The sequence below is a fragment of the Myotis nattereri genome, assembly GCF_964212035.1.
Source record: "Myotis nattereri genome assembly, chromosome: 1".
NCBI classification, from domain to species: domain Eukaryota; kingdom Metazoa; phylum Chordata; class Mammalia; order Chiroptera; family Vespertilionidae; genus Myotis; species Myotis nattereri.
In genome coordinates, this window is record NC_138075.1 from 139483881 (window position 1) to 139505044 (window position 21164).

At 41.3% G+C, this 21164-nt stretch overlaps 1 protein-coding gene across 1 annotated transcript in view; it reads right to left on the bottom strand.

Annotated features, from left to right (window-relative positions):
• The window catches only part of ARHGAP21 (Rho GTPase activating protein 21), a gene marked incomplete at its 5' end in the record, with an annotated part of 135366 nt that extends 134805 nt beyond the window's left edge, over positions 1 to 561 (bottom strand). Inside the window, one exon of the mRNA XM_081104066.1 lies at positions 389 to 561. The remainder of the gene's footprint in view (positions 1 to 388) is intronic.
• Positions 562 to 21164: the final 20603 nt, after the last annotated feature.

Sequence of the window (21164 nt, forward strand, 5' to 3'; positions counted from 1 at the left end):
GAAAAAGGTGTGGGGGACCCGGGCGGGGAAGACAAAACGCGGGGGGCGCCCCCTTCCCGCCCGCTGGGCGCGGCGGCGAGCAGGAGCGCGGACGCGGGTCTCCGCGGGGCCCGGCCGGGACGCTAGGCCGCAGGCTCGGTTAATATTCATGAGCGGCGGGAGGCGCCCCTCCTCCCCGGCCCGGCCGGACCCCAGCCCCGCCGCCGCCTTTGTGCCCTTCCCTCCGCCCGCCGGCTCCCCTGCTCCGCGGGCGCGGCCCCTCCGTCCCGCCGGGCGTCCGCCGTGCGCTCCGCAGGCTGGGCGGGGTGGTCCGAGGCGGCGGGAAGGAAGGGAGCCCCCGGCGAGCTGCGCCCTCGCGGTTCGGGCGGAAAACCACACAGAAACGCACCGGAGGAAGCGGGCGAGTGGACCCGCACGGGGCTGCCCGGCCCCGGACAGCGCGCCCCGCAGGCTCCGCGCGAGCTGGTCCGAGCCGGACGGCGATCCGGCGCCGCCGCCGCCGCGCGCTCCGAGGCCGCCGCCCCCGGCCGGCCGCTCCCAGGCACCGCCGCGACCTGCCCCGGCCGGCCCCGGGCTCTCGGCCGCCGCGGGAGGGCGTGGGGCGGGGCGGCGGCCGCCGGACTCTCCCCTCGCCTCGCCGGGCCGGGCCGGGGCCGCGCGGAAGCGCCGGGGATCGCCAAGTGACAGAAGCGCCTCGCTCCGCCGCCGAGCCGAGCTGCTTCCCGGGGGCGGATTTCTCGCTTCTTCCTCCCTGGATCCACCTCCTCCCACCCCACCTCCTTCCCCTCCCCTCCCCAGGGGAGGCTCTGGGGCTGAATATTTTATGTCTTGAATAATACGGCCCAGGGAACCGACGCTGGAGAAGGGGGATTAGCCTGGGGTTGGGGGCAGGGGTGCTGGCCACCCCCTCCCAGTGCGTCTCGGGACCTACGAGCCCTCACGCCCCCAGCCCCGTGCCCCCCCACCCCCTCCTCCCCCAGTGCAGGCACGCACAAAACCTCCCCGCCTTCTCCGACCTCCCCAAAGCTGAGCAAGAGCTGCCGAAACCGGGCTTTATACTGGGAAGTGGCTCTGTGCTCGGCGTCCGGACCGGGGGACAATGATACAGACGGACGCGCAGGGTGGAGGGACCACGGTTGCCAGCCTGGGGGGGACAAGGCTTGGTGAATTTTACCCCTTTTTTTGCAGCGGGAGGGGAAAGAGGCTGCGAGGTGATGTGGGACTTCGAGATAAGGATGTCTTTTCATGCCCAGCGGCAAAATAGCTACTGGTAACGGGGGAAGAGGGTAGCAGCGAAGCGCTCTTCATTCACTTTCCCCCTTTTCTAAACCTTCAGAACTGCTAACCGCGCTCGGCGCGGCGGGAGGAACGGAGGGAAGGCGGCTCTGCTGCTCCACGCTCCAGGTCGCGGCGCCTCGGGGCCCAGCGCACCGCCGCTGCCCTCCGCACCCAATTCCCGGGACCGGGACTGGCCCCGACCCCGGCGGCTGGTCCCGCCCCGCCGCGCCTCATAACATCTCCCGCTGCAAATGGCCCAATCGGGAGAGGCGTCTGGGCAGCACGAGCCAATCGGAAGCTGCTGACTCAGGCTTCCCTCCACCCTTTGTCCCGCCCCCAATAGGAAAAGCCACCGCCCCTTGGACTCCCCCTTCCCACCCCACCCCCTCTCCAGGGGGGTGGCTCCCGAGCTCCTTTTCTCGCCGGGGTTAGCGAGTGGACCTACCCGCCCAGGTCCGCGTGTGTCAGCCACCTAGTTACCGTCCTCTTCGCCCGCGCCGAAGCGCACCCCTCCTCCCTTTCCCAGTCCTCCTGCTGGTGCTGTTGAGGGTCATTTTTATCTTCACTCTGGCGGGGGGCTGCCAGCTATTGTGTCTGATCCGCTGCCACCACCATCCAGAGGGGAAAAAAGAGCAAAACCAAGAACCTATGGAGTCTGCTTACCTTTCCCTTCTTTCTTACCACACCATGCCGGGAAGATATAGAGACTCCTCCCCACCCACCCTCACCCTCTCCACTCCTCTCCAAGCTCGCCGCCTCGGGTCCTGTTTTTTTGATGACAAAACAAAAAAACTAAAAACACTCCCTGGGGCTTGAATACCTGTACCTCAACCTCAGTTTTTAGTTCTTCCTAAGCGTGGAAGCTGCCAAACATTTAGAATATACAACTAAATCCTCAGCCTCAACTAGAGGAAAGACTTTGACTAATCATATTTATTTATTTATTTATTTATTTATTTATTTATTTATTTATTTTTATTTATTTTAAAAGGAATTAACTAGAGGGAATGCCTGCCAGTCCGTTGGTAATTTGCTAACAGCCCTTTGGGTTATAGCAGTTCCAGATACTGTTGAGTAAATTAACAAGAAATGGATAGAAATGCAGGGTTCAAGTAGGGGACCTTCAGTGGGCTTCTAGAATATGTCTGGACTTATATGTCTAGAAAGGAAAAACAATGTTAAGCACAAAACAGCGCCTTACAAATGCCAACGTGCATGCGTGGCATAAACTGAGTACCTAACAGCTGAGGACTTCTAGGGTTAAGATTTTTGTAAGGAAAATTTTTATAAATGTTGATTTTGGAAAAGGGTTTTCAGTTAGGTAAAGGAGAGTCAATACAAATTTCATTAAATGAAAAGGAGATAAAACACATTTTAGGAAGGTGAGAAGAATTGACATAACCTAGAAGCAATTTCTACAAGAGTTATATGGACCTGAATTGCAGTCTAGATCCATTATTTACCATTTGACTTAGGGCAAATTATCATTTATATGTATATACTAGAGACCCAATGCACGAAATTCGTGCAAGGGCCTTGGCCCCGCCCCCGCCTGGTGCTGCCTCTGCCTCTGCCCGCTTGCTGCAGCTTTGTCTGGAAGGAAGTTTACTAGCATATTACGTTTTTATTATTATAGATACTAGAGCTACCACATAATAGTGACTACCATCTATATAGCACTACCTTTGTGCTACATATTCCTTGAAAAAGCTTACATGCAATTTAATGAGATAGGTGTGCAGAGCCAGGATTTAAGCCCAAGGGGATCAACTTCAGAACCCATGTTTTTCTTGACAGCACTATATCACCTCTAACATGGTTTTTAATAACAAAAACAGCTAACATTTACTTAGCTTACTATGTGCTAATTATTGTGCTTTGTCAGTACTAATTCACTATTAATCCTACCCCTGGGGTCAGTTTGAGTATGATGTTGCAGTATTTGGGAATGTTTTTAAGAACCATTATGATAAGTTATTATCATATGTATCGTGTGTGAGTTAGGATAGGCATTGTTAGGACAAAGGTCTCAAGATCTGGATGGTTCTTACTAAATGCTGTTCTTGCTAAATGCTAACCTGTAGCATAGTATTTTGCAGAGGCCGCTGTAACCAGATGAACTTGACCTGAACCCAATAGGGTAAGTTTAGCCAACTGCAAAGAAGAAATCAACATGTAATTAACCAAATCGTGTATATAAGCAATGACTAAGCCTCCCTTTGGGAATTCAGAGCTTTGGATGTGAATCCCCTATCTCCTTTATTTGGTGCAAGTAAATGAAACTACCTTGCAACAGCCACATCTTTCTTGTTCTTGAGTAGAACACACCAAGCAGGGAACCCTTTGAGTTCATTAACAGTATGATTATGATGTTCCAAAATTTGGGAATGTTTTTAAAAACCTTTATGATAAGTTGCTATCCTATGTATCTTATGTGTATTAAGCTATCTGAATAGAGAAAGACAAAAGCACAGTATTAAGATTTGGGAAACCTGAGTCCTAGTTCTCTACTAGGTCCTCAGAGAATGACTATCTTGCCAGGCTGCTGAGAGCATCAAATGTGATAATAGATGTAAAGCAGTTTTTAAAAAGGTAAACACATTATTCTGAAGAAAATATTATGGAGCAGAAATTTGTCTGATTTTCCCAGCAGGAATTCTACGTTTTATAACACCTTTTTGATATTTATTGGGAACATATTAACCCAGTTGAAAATGAGGTCTATTCCTTTCTGAAGGCATGAGTAGTAATAATGTTGTTTGTTTTTATTATTATTATTATTGATTTTAGAGAAGGAGGAAGGGAGGGAGGGGAGAGAGAGAGAGAGAGAGAGAGAGAGAGAGAGAGAGAGAGAGAGAGAGAGAGAGAGAAAGAGAAACATCCATCCGTTGGCCTCCGTTGCCTCAGACCAGGTATGTGCCCTGACCAGGAACTGGACCTGCTACCTTCCAGTGCTCTAACTAACTGAACCACACCAGCCAGGGCAATAATAATGTTTTAATAATGATGTGATGTGAGTTCTCATTTAGATGAATTCTGAGTTGAGTAAAGTGGATTCCCTCTAAGCATCTGGGAAGTGGCAGCCATCAGCCAGTCATTCTCCAGTGGAAAGGTTAATGGTGTGCTTGGTGGGGAGCACAGATTCTTAGAGTTGTCTTCCACTGCCCATACTGGGCATTTCACTCATTAACACCTCCACCAGAGGGAGGGCAAGAGAAAGGAAAAAGAGCCAAACTTACATCCTGTGGCTGCTTGTTAATTGCTCCAAGAAACTTAGTGAAACAACAGGTTTGGAGCTCTTCACAACCAAAAGGAGATTTGAAATTAATTGTGGGTTTCACAGTTAATATCTTTGTAGTTTTATTTATCTCAAATATCACAGATAAGCAAGAGCTAAGAGTAATTCTAGCTTTGTTTACTTCGAAAGTCTGCTATTTTCCTCTGAGCATAGTCAATATATGTGTGGATTTCCTTTATCTAACAATTTGGAGTTTCCCTTGAAAGAGTCTCAAAAATTACTACAACTATATTGATAACAACTATAAGAAAACCTTGTACACTATAATCCTCACAAGTAGGCAGGATATTTTTAAAGTTGGGAACTATATCATGGAAATGTAAGTTTTGACTTTGTTATTAACTTGATAATATTGTTTTGGTGAACCATTATCAAGGAGAAATGTCAAAGCCAGAAATAGAACCAAAGTGTCCTAGTCCCTGGTCTAATGACATTCTATGATAATCTGTGGATGATTTCTACTCTGAATATAGAAGTTGGCAATTCTAAGAGGCACAAGTGTTTGCCAGTGAATTCTACAAATGAAATGTATAATTTGGGATGAAGCATTTCCAAAACTATGTGTCTGAGACAGTTAGACCAATGACCCTCAGAGGAGTAGACATTTTTTTGTTTTAAGAAAATCCTGTAGACTTTATTTCTTATTCATACAATACCAAAAAAAATACATTATTTACTAATGTTTCTTTAAAAAAGGCTTGCATGTGAATTGAATAGCTACAGAAAACCTGCCTTTCAGTAAGGCGTTTAACTACTGTAATCAAGAGAAGGGATTGATTTTCTTTCTTTTTCCTTTTTCTTTTTTTAAAAATTGTTGACACTATTATAGATGTCCCCCTTCTCCCCCCCAACCCCCCCTTTTCCCGCCTCCACCCAGCCCCCAGCCTCCCTTCCCTCTGGCCATCAGAGTAGGGATTGATTTTCCACAATAGACAATTTTTTAAGAATCTTCTTCCTCTATAACCTTTTAAATTAATAATGTAAATGATTTACTAATTTAATGCTCTGTCTTAGCTATATTTATGACTTATTATTTCCGTACACATAATTACTATCTATTTTCAATTATTAATTTCTAATCTAGAAGTTAATGACACTACTTAATTCAATGTATATAGTCCCTAGCAAAGTGCCACACACAATAGATACTCTTGAACAATTTCTCTGCTCTCAGTTTATTATGGTCTTTTTTTTTTTTAATCCTTACTCAAGGATATTTTTCCACTGATTTTGAGAGAAATATCGATGTGTGAGAAACACATCAATTGGTTGCCTCCTGCACGCACCCTGACCAGGGCACAGGCAGGGGAGGAGCCTGCAACCGAGGTACGTGTCCTTGACTAGAATCGAACCCAGGACCCTTCAGTCCGCAGGCCGATGCTCTATCCACTGAACCACACTGGCTAGGGCTATTGCGGTCTTTTCCTCCTCTGGACTGGTACTCTGCTTTGGTGCTTCTTTTTATTTTGTTTGTTGCTATTAATTAGTTACTTGATCATAAAACATCTTATATTATTTTTTAATTGAATATTATCTCCTTTTCTGTCTAGAATATAAACATCTCTAGGACAAATTCTTAAGACTTTTACTTCTTTCAGATCCCCATAATACCTACCACAGCTTTTACACATAAAATAACTATAAAATTATGCAAGAAATGAATGATGTATGTGTCACTATGATTGGTAAATATTTATACCTCAAGAAATTCCTGGCTGACCAACAACTCTCTAGGTTGCAGGAGATATGAGTACATGTCTGTGTGCACATGCCCAAAATGGACAGTATCAATTGTAAGAGGTGTCCACAAAGAGACACTTGGTGTGGGTGTCAACTTCCAGAAATGCCACATTTTATCTCTTTACCTAACTTCACCTCTAGTGACTGAGATGTTTTGTGGTCACAGCACCATGCCAAAAACTAATATCACTTACATTTGGGCAGTAATTATAAACTTTCAGCTTGTAGTTTATCCATAATTATGTATCAAACATTTCCTTCTGGATTTAAATTATTGTTCAGCACTAACATCTCAATAATTAAAATTGAGTGGTATGGTAGTCATATTCATCTGCATAATTGAGAGTTTATTTCTACATTTTAAGAAAAAATAAGAGTAGAAATGTTTAAAAATTTTTATCCTAATTGTGACTTTCATTTATAAGAATTCCAATTTTTCTTAAAATCATGAGACCGGTTTTTTAAATGTTTCCACCCACCCTAATATATATAAGTGGGAACATCCTGTGAAATCACTGTGCAATCTGGATAGAAACCCATATTACAACTGGGGAATGAAATATATTTTTATCATCTTGGAATAGAATGCTAAATTCCAGTCATTCTAACTAGGAACAGTGCTAGCAATGGGTTTTTAAAAATATATTATAGCCCTAATCTAGAGCAACCAAATATTTTTTATCATAATGAAAAAAATAGACGAGCTTTGCCTTTCATCTTCACGGGGGGGGGGGGGGGAGGGGGGGGCAGAAGTAGAAGAGACATCTAATGAACTCTCAATTCTCTGAGTCAGGGAAACTCAGTATCTTTCAATACCCTCTAGCATTGTAGATTCCATTCCTCTATTCCTAAATTGCTTGCATTCTCTACTAATCCAAAGTCAACTAACCAAGGATTCTTCCTTCAGATAGGAAAGGATTGCAGAATAGCATGTGGCAATTCACATCTGAAGCTTACGTAGAAATAGCTTGCATAACATTTTTTCTCAAATATATCTTTTCAATTAAATTTTAATTTTTAAAAATTGCACCATAAAAAAGAAAAAAATAGACATTGAAATAATGAAAGTGCACAATTTATGAACCCATTCTCTTGCCCTCTTCCACTTCCTGTTGTGGCTCCTCATTAGCTGGCTTCAACAGGAAGCCCAAGGCACTCAAAGATAATATATCCACTCTGTTTTTCTGTAAATGGAAATACAATAGTAGATGCTGATCAAAGATGAATAAGAAGAAAACTTTAAAAACTGATGTAGCCCTAACCGGTTTGGCTCAGTGGATAGAGCGTCGGCCTGCGGATGCAAGGGTCCCAGGTTCGATTCCAGTCAAGGGCATGTACCTTGGTTGCGGGCACATCCCCAGTGGGGCATGTGCAGGAGGCAGCTGATTGATGTTTCTCTCTCATCGATGCTTCTAACTCTCTATTCCTCTCCCTTCCTCTCTGTAAAAAATCAATAAAATATATTTTAAAAAAATAAAATAAAAAATAAAAACTGATGTAAATATTTTAAGTTGTGGGGGGAAAGGGGAAAATGAAATAAGGGAGCATATGTTAAAGAGAAAGAAGGAATGTATTATAGAAGACAACTAACCCCAGCAAAGAGAAAAATATAGACAAAAGTAAAATAACAAGAGAATGAATGAAATATAAAATAGGTTGGAAGATTGAAGAAAATATATGGAGGGGGGGAAGAAAACAACTCATATCATTGCAGAAGTAATAAATGAATTAGAAATAAGAAAGAATAAGGCCCGGCTAGTGTTCAGTGGTTGAGTGGTTGAGTGGTTGATCATTGACCAATGCTCATGCCCATGCCTGGGTTGTGAGCTCATTCCCCGTTGGAGGGGCTTGCAGAAGGTGGCCGATCAGTGATTCTCTCTCACCACTGATGTTTCTATCTTTTTCTCCCTCTCCCTTCCTCTCTGAAATCAATCAATAAAAGAAAGAATAAGATGAAATATTTGGCAGAAAATAAAAATATCTAGTGGGAAGTATGACAGACTTTTTAAAAGCAGATCAAATACAAATGATAAGGACAAAGAGGTTAAAGTGATTAGACAGGACATCAAAAATAAGGAGGACAAATAGAAATCAAATTTAGATAAATTGATATTTCTAACAAAGAGTTTAGAACTCATGAAACTAAAAAAGATAGTCAGATATAAGGTGGCAGGCTACTAAATGTCCCCCCTACATCTGTTCTCTCCTTCTTCCATAAAAATAGCATTTAAGTTGGGGACATGGTCAACAAGCTAGACTTTATTTCTCAGTCTCTCTTCTAACTAGGTGTGGCCATATGACTAAATTCTAGGCAATAAAATGTGGGCAGAAATGAGTGTCTGCCACCCTGGAGGGTTTCCCTTAAAATGATTAAACTTGTGCCTTCCTGCTTCCTTTTCCCCTCCCCAGTGGTTGGACATAAGGATTGCTAGATTTAAATCCTATATTATAAAAGGCTAATATGCAAATTAACCGAATGGTGGAACGACCGGTCGCTATGATGTGCACTGACCACCAGGGGTCAGACGGTCAATGCAGAAGCTGCCCCCTGGTGGCCAGTGCACTTCAACAGGGAGAGCACCGCTCAGCCAGAAGCCCTGAACCAGGCTCACAGCTTGCGAGCACAGTAGCGGTGGCGGGAGCCTCTCCCGCCTCCATGGCAGCACTAGAGATGTCTGACATCCCCCCCCCAAAGGGCTCCTGGACTGTGAGAGGGCACAGACCAGGCTCAGGGAACCACCCAAGTGCACAAATTTTGTGCACCAGGCCTCTAGTAAAAATATAGAATGCCAGATTCAATTTGGATTTCAGATAAACACATTTTAGGATATTTCAATTATTGCATGAGACTAAACACTGACTAAAAAAGCATCCATTGTTTATTTGAAATTCCAATTGAACTGGTTGTCCTATATTTTGTCTGAGAATCCTTCTGGAGCTAGTGAGAAGTGGAGTCTCCACCTTTGACTCAGAGATGGAAGCCACCTGTGCAAGATGTCAGACACTGCAGCAAGCCTGAATTGCCTCCTTCTGGCTCATTGCCAGAAAAAACTAACTTTCTAAGTTGCCACTTTTATATATAAGGACCATGGTATTTTAAAGATCTTTTTGTACAGGAGCTCGGCCTTTGTCCTAACTGATATGCATAAATATTTTGCAATCCCAAAGATTAAAAGGCCTTACCATGTTTCAGGAAGTTATTAAAAGAGAATGATTACTTAGGGGAAGTTATAAAACTTTGGATATAAAGAATGGAATCCTACAAGCAATTCAAAGTGAATCACCTAAAGCAGGGTTGGCAAACTATGGCGCACAGACTTAATCCAGTCTGCTGCCCGTTTTTATAAACAAAGTTTTATGGGAATACAGTCACCCTCATTTGTTTACATGTCTATGGCTGCTTTAGCACTGTGATAGTGGAGATGAGTAGTTGCAACAGAGACCGGGTGGCCTGCAAAGAAAGCCGAAAATATTTTCTATCTGGCCCTTTGCAGAAAAAGATTGCTGACTTCTGACCCAAAGGAAAAATATTACTTGATGCGAGAGGAAATTTGAAGAAAAAAATAATGTGGCTTAAAGATCGCACACAACCATGTAGTAATCCACATTTAGAAGCAGCAGAAAGACACTCATATCTATATAAAGATTCGAGAAATATATCACCTTTCCCACAGTAATTACATATGACAGTGTAATCAACTAAATGATGATTTAAGATTTAAAAAAATAGAGTGGGAGTGAAATTGAAATAGCAGCAATTATTATGATAATACAAAATATACACATTATAAATCTTGAAAGAAAAGTACTACAATGAAAAGTTTTAATACTATTATACACGAGAGCAAAAACAAGGATACAAAAAAATTAAGAGGTGGAAAGATGGAAAAAGTAGTACCTGCTATAATTTCCTCATTGGTTACAGGAAATTATGACAATAATATTATTTAAGACATAATGGTTGAGTGAATAATTAGTAATAAAGTGCAAAGAAAAGCACAGGCTAGAAGAAGATATATGCAACTGATATAGTCCACCAAAGAGTTATATTGAGAGTTTATAAAGAGCCCCTATAAATGAATAAATAAAATAGAAAAGATAAATAGACATTTCACAAAAGAGGAAACACATGTGGTCACAAACCATAATAAAAAATGCTCAGTATCACTGGAATCAGGATAATGCAAATTAAAATGATAATGAGACCATTTCAAACCCATCAGACAGGCAAAAATGAGTCTGATAACATCAAGGGTTGAAGTGATGATGGAACAGAAGCTCTCACACACTGCAGGTGGGAAATACAAATTTATAAAACCAACTAGAGGCCTGTTGCAGAGATTCCTGCAAGAATAGGGCTTCCTGGGGCCTATTCCTGCAAGAATAGGGCTTCCTGTGGCAGGAGTGAAGCAGAGAAGGGAGCGAAGCCCACCCTTCTCCGCTGCCTCGCTCCCTCCCATCTCCGCTGCCTCGGCTCTGCTCCCGTGTCCGCTGCCTCGGGACACTCCATTGGCGGCAGGGCAGCGAGGCTGGATCGGCTGCCGGAGTGGGCAGATTGTGCCTTGCTGTTCGCCTCCGTGGCCCCTGGCCAGGTGACAGGCCCGGACCCTCCAGTAGCCCTCTGGGGGCAGATCCAGCCTCGCCACTCAGCCCACCCCTGCCTCCCCTGCCACCTGCATGGCCAAAAGGCCTGGACACTTCAGCCGCAGGGCTGAGGGGACTGGGCGCTGCCATCTTTGTGACAGAGTGACGGTTAATTTGCATATTACTCTTTTATTAGATAGGATAAGTGCCATCTTGCGTTACACAGGCGCCAAACCATGGATTGTCTTCAAAATCTGAAATGAACTATAGCTCCACCTCAGTATCCAATAAAGGTCTCAAATTTAAGACACCCTAACCTACTTTCCCCCATTAAGTGACAATTCTGTTCACCCTGCAGCTTGACACCAAATCTTCAAGGGAGACTTGCCTTTTTTTCTCTCATACCTCACATGAAATTCATCAGCAAACCCTGTCAGCTCTCACGTCAAATTACAACCTCAAGAAAACTGGGCAAAAAAATTATATATCCAGAATCTGTTCACCTCCACAGCTGTCACTCAAAGCGAGGCCAAGTCATCTGTCACCTGGTTTATGACAACAGTCTAATCACTCTTCTAGCTTCTACCCTTACCGTCACTCAGGTCTACTCTCAACACCAGGGCCAGGATCACCTTTTTAGGACCTACATCAGATCATGTCACTTCATTGCTTAAAACCTTCTACTGGCTCCCCAGATACAGGCAAAAAAGGTCCCATCCCATTCGATGCCTGCTCTCTCTAGCCAAAGAACCAGAAAAAGGGGTAGCATAGTAAAAAAAGAAAGCTTTCAAACAATAAATGCTCTGGTGAAACATCACAGAAACCACATGTCATGCAAGCATTAATAAGAAGAAAACCAGAGTTTCTATATTAATATCAGATAAAGTAGTCTTCAGAGAAAAAAAAAGTACCAGACATTAAATAATGATAAAAAGGTCAATCCACCAAAGGAGACCTAACAACCCTAAATACATAAGCACCAAACAACAGTGCTGCAAAATATGTAAAGCAAAATGAATAGAAATGAAAGGAGAAAGAGAAAAGTCCACAATTTCTGTTCAAGACCTCAATATACCCTCTCTCAGCAACTTCTAGAACAACTATACAAAAAATCAAATAAAATATTGTTGATCCATAGAGTGCAATAATACCATGCAGCTGCTTAAAAAACGTATAGTCAAATGTGTTGATATGTAACTATATATCAATCAAGATAGGCAAGGTTTATGCTATGGTTACAAATGCTTCTCAAATCTCAAAGGCTTCTTCCTTGCTCACTTCACATATCCATCATGAATCAACTCTACATCATCTTAACTCTAGAACTTACTGTGATGGAAACTGCTATTATTGAAATTTTTGGTCTCCTGGAAGAGGATAAAGAAAGATATAACAAAAGTTTAAGCTGGCTTTCAAAGCTTTTGCTTGGAAATGGTACACATTTCTGCTCACACCTTAGAAAGGAGCACCAAATATAAATGAACCTAATATCATCTACCATAATACTCAGGATATATTATCAAGTGAAAACAAACAAAACAGGTCAAAGTGTTGGAAAGAATATTCACTATGAATATTACTTTTTAAAAATAAGGTGAGTAAGATTGAAACACAACTTGGCTCCTATTTTGTGCTTTTTGTGTTTTTGTAATGTTACAGGATTTTGCAAAGAATATGCATTAATTTTAGATTAAAATAATACTTGATTTTAAAAATTAAAAAAGGAAGAAATCTGATCTTAATCTCTTCTGCCCTAATTGAAATACATGCATTTTCCCCTTGTCATTGGTAGACCAGGCAAAGATGTGTGATCATTCACAGAATAATGCTTGAATGCATTTACTAAATAAATTTCTAGTTTTAAAAAACAAATCCTGCTTGAATCAAACACGCAATTGGTTAAGTGAGAGGTTCTTCTATACTAGAATGCCTAATGAAATTTTTGGCATATGTTTAGGGAGCATATTGTATGAAAAATGCATATATCTAATAGCAGAATTACCCTGAGCACAGGGAAATGAGAAGCTCGGGGAAATGCAGACTCATGTTCCCCATCTCATTTTCACTTTTGGTCCAAAGCTTTTTCTAAAAGAGGTAAGCAGCATCACCTGAGCTATCGAATTGCCATTGCTCACTATTTCTTAAGGAGGAGTATGTAGCTGAATTTGAGTAAGTTAAATGGATTCCTGCTGCCACTTCATTTTGGTAAATGTACTGTGAAAATTTTGGGTGCTCTGAGTTGCCCTGGTTGGTGGAGCGAGTGATTTCAAAGGGAGGGAAGGATTTTTCCAGCACTCTACAGAATTGGGGAAAGGCCTTTCTGCAGAGAGAAGTAGGAAGGTAGATGTTGAAACAGGGAAGATAGGCTACGAACTGGAATGTGCCAGGAGATGGGCCCTGGGAGACGTGTTTCAATTTATTTTCCTTTTGCCTTAGAGACTGAAAACAACTATATTTTGCCTTCTGTTTAAAGTTCCTTTGTCTACATTGTGATTCTGTCTAGTTAGTTGCAAACCTTCAGTAAAGCTCATGTACTCAGGTTGGGGTAGTGTAAAGAACCAAAGGATGGGGCAGTAAATGCCGTGGGGTTCCCCAAATCACCTCTCCAGCCCAGCATGACTGTAGGATGTTTTATTAAGAAAGGCTGGTGGTACCAAGGTTTTCAGCAGCAACCAGGCGCAAACTGAGCGGAGGCTTAACACAAAAGCCGAAAGCCTTGGGAGGGAACAGAGGATAGTGCAGGCACAGAACATTGGTTGCATGACTGGGGACAAACACTTGCTTTTCTTTCTCACCAAATATACTATAGAAATGTGACTGACTCTTGAACAGGGTGGAAAACTTGCGTGTGTGTGTGTGTGTGTGTGTGTGTGTGTGTGTGTGTGTGTGGTGGGGGTGGGTGGGGGGTGGGGAGGTAAGTACATGAGTTCCATAGACATGGAAATGTCTTACAACTGAAAGTTTCTGACGGATCTACAGCAACACTTAACCGCTCGTTTCACTTTCACCACGTTCTTTCTCACTTGGAGCACACACCCCCCCCCTTTTTTTTTTAACTCGGTTTTTTAAAATAAAAATTTTTTCCCTTTTAATCCTCACCTGAGGATAAGTTTTTCTTTATTTTTTAAAATATATTTTATTGATTTCAGAGAGGAAGGGAGAGGGAAAGAGAGATAAAGAGAGATAAAACCATCAATGATGAGAGAGAATCATTGACCGGCCACCTCCTGCACGCGCCACCCCCCTCCCCCCAATTGGGGACCAAGTCTACAACCTGGGCATGTGCCCTGACTGGGAATTGAACTGTGACCTCCCTGGTTCATAGGTCAATGCTCAATGACTGAGCCACGCCAGCAGGGAAAGTTTTTCTTTTTTATTGATTTAGAGACAGAGGAAGATTATATATATATATATATATATATATATATATATATATATATATATAGAGAGAGAGAGAGAGAGAGAGAGAGAGAGAGAGAGAGAATGAATTGATGTGAGAGAGAAACATAGATTTGTTGTCTCCCTTACGAACCCTGACCGGGAATTGAACCCCCGACCTTTTGGTGTATGGGACAACACTCCAACCAACCAAGCCATCTGGCAGGACTTGGAGACCATTTCTAACCAGAAGAACAGCTGTTATGCAATGAACTGATCCATGACACATAGAATAGTGCAAAAATGAATTGAGATACAGATGCTTGGTTCTCTAGCCTCAAAGTATATCTCATTTCAACTTGTGCTTCAGCCAAATTACAACTTCCTACATATCGGACAACTCCAGTTTGCTTATGAACTCCCAAGCTGCAATTTCTAATTTACTAATTTTTTTTACTAGTTAAATTAGGGGCAATTTATAATTTTATTTTATTTTTTAACCTTATTGAGGAATAATTAACAAATACATATAATTGTTTATGTTTAGTGCACAATGTGGTGATCTGATGTACATCGTGGAATGATTACCAAGATCAAGAAAACCAAGTTACTGATTTAAAATTGAGCTAATTACCGAAGAGGGAACTTAGAACCTTGACGCAAAGTTTGATTTAGAATTCCAATTACATTTTTGCAAAATTCGGGTTCATTAGACTAAGAATTGAGTTAATTTTGAAGGGCAAATTAAATAGCACCTGCATTGGATCAAATGTATAATGCTTTGTGGTTCTCAACCAGGGCTGCACATTTGAAACTTTTGTGAGATTTAAAACTCCTGAGGGTTAGGCCACAGTGGAAACTCACCAATTCAGCTCTCTGGGGTGGGGGCCCAGGCATGAGTATTCTAAAAACTCCTCAGGCGCGCCTGCAGTCAAGACGAGGACCCACTGGTCTAGACGCAAAGAGAGGGAAAAGGGACGGTTACATCACAGAAGCCTTCAGAAACTTCAAGCAGTGTGGAAGGCCTTGTATCTCTGCTTTCTTGTCTTCAAGAGCAGAAGGCGTTTTAGAAGTTCTTAGTCCTGAAATGTGAGCTGTTCTGTTTAGACTTCATCAAACCACGTGCAGCCAATGTCACCATGAGATCACTTCAACCATCTGGCAATGCAAAAGGAAGCTATTCTGGTTCTGAATAAAAAATAAAAAATAAAAAGAGGCAGCAATTAAAACTTATCAAAATAGATTTGGTTTTCTGAGTGGTACTGAAGGATATTTGCCCTTTCCAAAGGGATTTTTTCCCCTCTCTCCCTTATTTTCATAGAAAATATTTCTACAGCTAAGATTTAATTTAATTGTGTCTATTATATTAAGAAATAAAATAAACGGTAACACTTCAGAGGCTTTAATAATAACATAAAGCTCAATTGCTTATTCTCATGGAGAGGGATGTATAAATCCAATGAATGGATATTAGCGGTGAATACTGAAGCACTATTAAAACTGTTTTGAAACAACTTAAAAATGTATGAAGGACTTGACTGGTACAGGAACAAGTTGGGAGCATTAAGCAATATCCAGGTCAGTCAGGTGAGGGCGGGGGCGGGTTGGGGTGGGGAGGAATGGTCTCTATAATGTGCTTTTACCATCACTAAAGTAATCACCATAACATCAACTGTTTAGAACTAACACTGCTTTATTTATTTGATTCAGTACGCTGTGCCTTTTAATAGGCTTTTCTGGGTTCTATTTTCTTAACCTCTTCATATGAAGAACCTCTTTACACACTGCCATCACCCCACTTCAGCCCACCCACACACCCTCAGCCATGAAGGATACTAGAGTGGTAAATCTGAGCATGTCTTTTTGTTGTCCTTGAACTAAACTTTCTATTTGGGGAAAATTGTAGATTCACATGCAGTAGTGAGAAATAATATAACACAGAGAGACCCTGTGTTACCTCTCCTCAGTTTCTCCTGATGGTTACAGCGTGTACAACCAGGATATTGACATTGGTACAGCCAAGATCGAGAACGCGTCCATCACCTCAAGGATCCCTCAGGTAGCGACCTCTACTTTTCTCCCATTCCCAACCCCTTCTTTAAAAAAAAAAAAAAAAAAAAGTTTGTATTGATTCCAGAGAGAGGAAGGGCGATGGAGAGAGAGATAGAAATATCAATGATGAGAAAGAATCATTGATCGGCTGTCTCCTGCACCTCACTTGGGATCAAGCCTCCAACCAGGGCATGTGCCCTGACTGGGAATCCAACTGTGACCTCCTGGTTCATGGGTCAACACTCAACCACTGAGCCACACTGGCCTGGCTCGACCCCTTCTTAATTGTTGGCAACCATTAATCTGTCTTCAATTTTTAAGGATTTTTTTTAAAAAATATATTTTATTGATTTTCTACAGAGAGGAAGGGAGAGGGATAGAAAGTCAGAAACATCGATGAGAGAGAAACATCAATCAGCTGCCTCCCGTACACTCCCCACTGGGAATGAGCCTGCAACCAAGGCACATGCCCCTGACCGGAATTGAACCCGGGACCCTTGAGTCCGCAGGCTGACACTCTATCCACTGAGCCAAACCGGCTAGGGCTGTCTTCCACTTTTATATTTTTGTCATTTCAAGGCTGTTAAATAAATGGAATCATATAGCCTGTTACCTGCTGGGAACACCTTTTCTCGCTTGGCATATTTCTCTGGAGATTTATGCAGTTGTTGCAGGTATCACTGGTTTGTCCCCTGTGATTGCTGAGTAGAGTTGCATTCCATGTTAAGGATAGATCACCGTTCGTTTTATTATGCACCCAAGGAGGACATCGGGTGGTTTCCAGTTTGGGGCTGTTGCATAGAAGGCTGCAACAAAACCTTTGTGTACTCGTTTTTGTGTGAACATGAGTTTTTGTTTCTCTGGAATAAATACCCAGGAGTGTAATTGTTGGGTCGTATGATAGTTACACAATTCTTAAGGAACGGCCAAAGTGTTTTCCAGAGTGACTGCCACTTTACATTCCCTCCAGCAACGTATGAGTGATTGTGATCGAGTTTCTCTGCATCCTTGCCAACATTTGGTGTTATCATTATTTTTTATTATAGCCATTGTGATAAGTGTGTAGTAATAGCTCATTGTGGTTTAAATTTGCATTTCCCTGATGGCTACTGATATAGAACATCTTTTCCCATACTCTTCTGATGTTTATTTGATATATACTGCCCAAAGATTCAGTTACATCTACCAGCAGTAGGAAAGAAAGTACTACAATCTCTTAGAGTAGGTCAAAATAGAGTAATAGTTAAGATGTCAAGTTCTGCTCTCACATGGCCACAGTCCAAATCCTGGCTTTCCAAACTTGGGCAGCCTCTCTTTCCTTAGTTTTCCAATCTGCAAAATGGGGTAACATCTACCATGTTTTGAGGGTTTAATGAGCTAATGCAAAGCACATCAAATAGTATTTCAATTGTTTTTAGTTATCATATAGAATTCATATGCATTTTATAAAATTGATTATATGATTTCATCAAATTTTAATATTCACATCCTCTTCTAGTACTTAATATTACAGAAAGCTATTTTGATGCCAACTAATTTTTCCTTTTTTTAAGTTACCTTTTATGGGTGTGTCAATACTCTTGAAAAATTTTTAGTTTTCCTTGCAAATCCCAGTTGTCATCAGTCTAAGTACAGGGGGGTGTCTGTTCATGCTTGATAAATACTTGATAAGCTCTTTCTGTCTGAAGTGGCAAGTGCTTCTGCAACTCATGGGTAAGTCTGGTCCAGATTCTCTAAATTTCTAAGCATATGTAAGACACTTTCTTTACCAATATTAAGTTATTTTAATCATTTCAGTAGTTAAGAGTGGACTACGCAGAGAGGGAGTGCACTTTGAACCTGATTAGTCTATTCAAAACTCAAGATATAAACAAGGTTTAGTAGCATTTACTCTTTTTCTGAGATTCATAATAATATAATATTTAAAGTATTTTAAAACTTGTATATTTTTTAAAGTCTAAAACATACCTTTGAAGTTTAAGCATGGAAAAAGTTCTTTTGTGAGTGACAGAGAAGGGACAAATTAATAATAATTTCAGAGCATTTTCCAATTATTGTCTAGTCCTTAAAGGATACTTACAAATTATGTAAGAAGTTATCTTCATATTTTTTCATATTCATTTTACAACAAATAGAGCACAAGATTCTACAGTGAGTAAGATTAAGTGCACAAAGCTATTTCCATAGGAAACAGGCATTTGGCTAAATGACTATAACTATGGTATTGGTTAAATAAATTATTGTACGTCTCTAAAATAGACTAGTATGTCATTGTTAAAGTGAATTAGATAAATATGTGTGCACTGATGTGTAAAGTAGTAGTATATATAGAATTATTTCATATGAGGAAGATAGGTTAGATATATATCCTATAATAAAAGCCTAATACGCTAAGTGTCTGGTCGGCCATTCAACCAATCAAAGCACAATATGCTAATGATATGCTAAGGCTGCTCAACTGCTTACTATGACATGCACTGACTTCCAGGGGGTAGACACTCTGACCGGTAGGTTAGCTTGCTGCTGGGGTCCGGCCAATCCGGACTGAGCGAGACAGACCAGACAAGTCCTGGAGCCCTCCCGCGGTTCCTACCTGGCTGGCCAACCTCCTGCGTCCCTCCCAGGCCCCAATCATGCACCAGTGGGGTCTCTCGGCCTGGCCTGCACCCTCTTGCAATCTGGGACCCCTCGGGGAATGTTGGAAAGCCAGTTTCAGCCCGGTCCTACAGGCCAGGCCTCTAGTGTTTATATAATTTATATATCCAAAAACATTTTATGGAAAGACATCTAAATTGAATTAGATGATTCATGAATTGGAGACAGAAATATCAAGGAGGAATATGATTTTGTGGCTGGGTAGATACGTTTATTACTCACAGTCCATCTCCTCATCTATACAATAAAGAAAATTATAGCCACCCTCTTAGTTTGTTTTATGTATGTGTGTGTGTTGGGGGAAGGTTTATAATGTATGTAAAACTGTTTTGCACACGGTAAATCCCATATATATGTTAGGTGTTTTGGTAGCTGTCTTTATCATTCTCTGCTTTATGTCATCGTCCACATTCAACATCTTTTTGTGACAAAGATTTCAACCACATATTTTATTCTGTCCTTCCCAGAAGCAACAGTGTAGTATTATGCTCAATTTCTCTACCAGATTGAAGGGTCATGCTCTCTTTGGCAGGGAGGGAGTTACTGTCAGGAAAATCTTGGGTCTGGCACAAACCATTGCAAAGTTGCATAAGCCTTTGTCGGCTCCCAGTTGTTCTGCAGGTGTTTTGCTTTGTTGACACAGCTCATGTTTGTCTGTTTTATTTGTTACTCTTTCTTTTGGAGGAAATCATAGAGAAAACAAGACTCAGGCCACAAATGGCAATCTGTCTCTATTTGCTGTTGAACTCTTTGGGAAAGAAGGAAGAAATCAGGAAGAAATGTGTGAATGCATTTTTTAAAAATCACCTTTAAAACATACTAAAAAAGAGTAATGAAGGAGTCATAAAAGGAAGCCTTGTGCCATAGGAAAAAGTGAAAGGCAATCCGATGAACTTCAGTAGAGTAAATAATTGTCAATCTTCAGTCATGTTCAAGTCTTGCCCTCACATTGCTTATAGCTGAACAGAAAAAATAGAACAAACAAAAAACTCATCTGAAGCAAACCATAACAGAGGCAGTAACTGGCGTGACATCCCCAATTCTAGTTATATTAGCAGGTCTTATTTCTTAAATTATATATTTTATTACAAACTCATATTAGAACCTCGTTCTCAATTACAGCACTTAATGAGTCTAGTGAGCAAACTTTCAGAGAGTAACATGCAGTTGTTTGGGAAGAAATAGAGGTTTTATCAAATATAAGTAGCTTCTGTGCAGATGCCTGTTGCTATGCCTGTTGATGGCCCCTGGAAAGACTGAGCATATAGGGAATAGTCTTCTTTCTGATATGAAAGGCATATTTATGTCCCATGGAATGAGAGGTATGCGTGGTATGGGAACAGGACCCAAGGTCATGGCAGGGCTCACAGTTGTAGTGCATATTTCCTGGGTTATGTTCTTCCAAATGGATCATTGCTTGTTGGTCATTCACATCCATTATTTCCATTGGATTAATTCTAGGGTGTTGGATTATTCTTGTAATTTGTAGTCATTCTTCCCTTTCTTCAATGTTCTCTATATTTGTTATTGTGGAGTTTTACTTCAGTTTTGAAGTTCATTCCATCTCATCTCCAACGTTTCAGTAACATTTGTTTCCTGGTTTTGCAGTCTTTACACATGGTTGCTTAAAACTTTTAACTCTTGCATGAAGTGAAGGCTCAGAAATGTATACAATTTAAAAAATGCATATGCATTTTAAGTCTGTATAAAGATAACATGTATTTACTATTTTACAGATCAGAAATTTGAATCCTACTTTAAAAATATTAAATAAACAAACCTTATAAACTGTCAATCATCACCTGTCACCTAATCAGGTTAATATTTGTTTAATTTTTAAAGCAAGATTTATATAGAATACAAGGCAGAAACCTGAAGCATACATTTTGATAAATTATGATAAATGTATACATACCCATGAAAATAGGTGTATAATGTCTGGCCTTCCTTTTTGCCATCTCTCTAGTTTTTTAAAAAAATATATTTTTATTGATTTCAGAGAGGAAGGGAGAGGGAGAGAGCGATAGAAACATCAATGATGAGAGGGAATCTTTGATCAGCTGTTTTCTGTATGCCCCGCACTGGGGATCAAGACGAAAACCCAGCATGTGCCCTGAACTGGATTCGAACCATGACTTCCTGGTTCATAGATTGATACTCAACCACGGAGCATCAACCA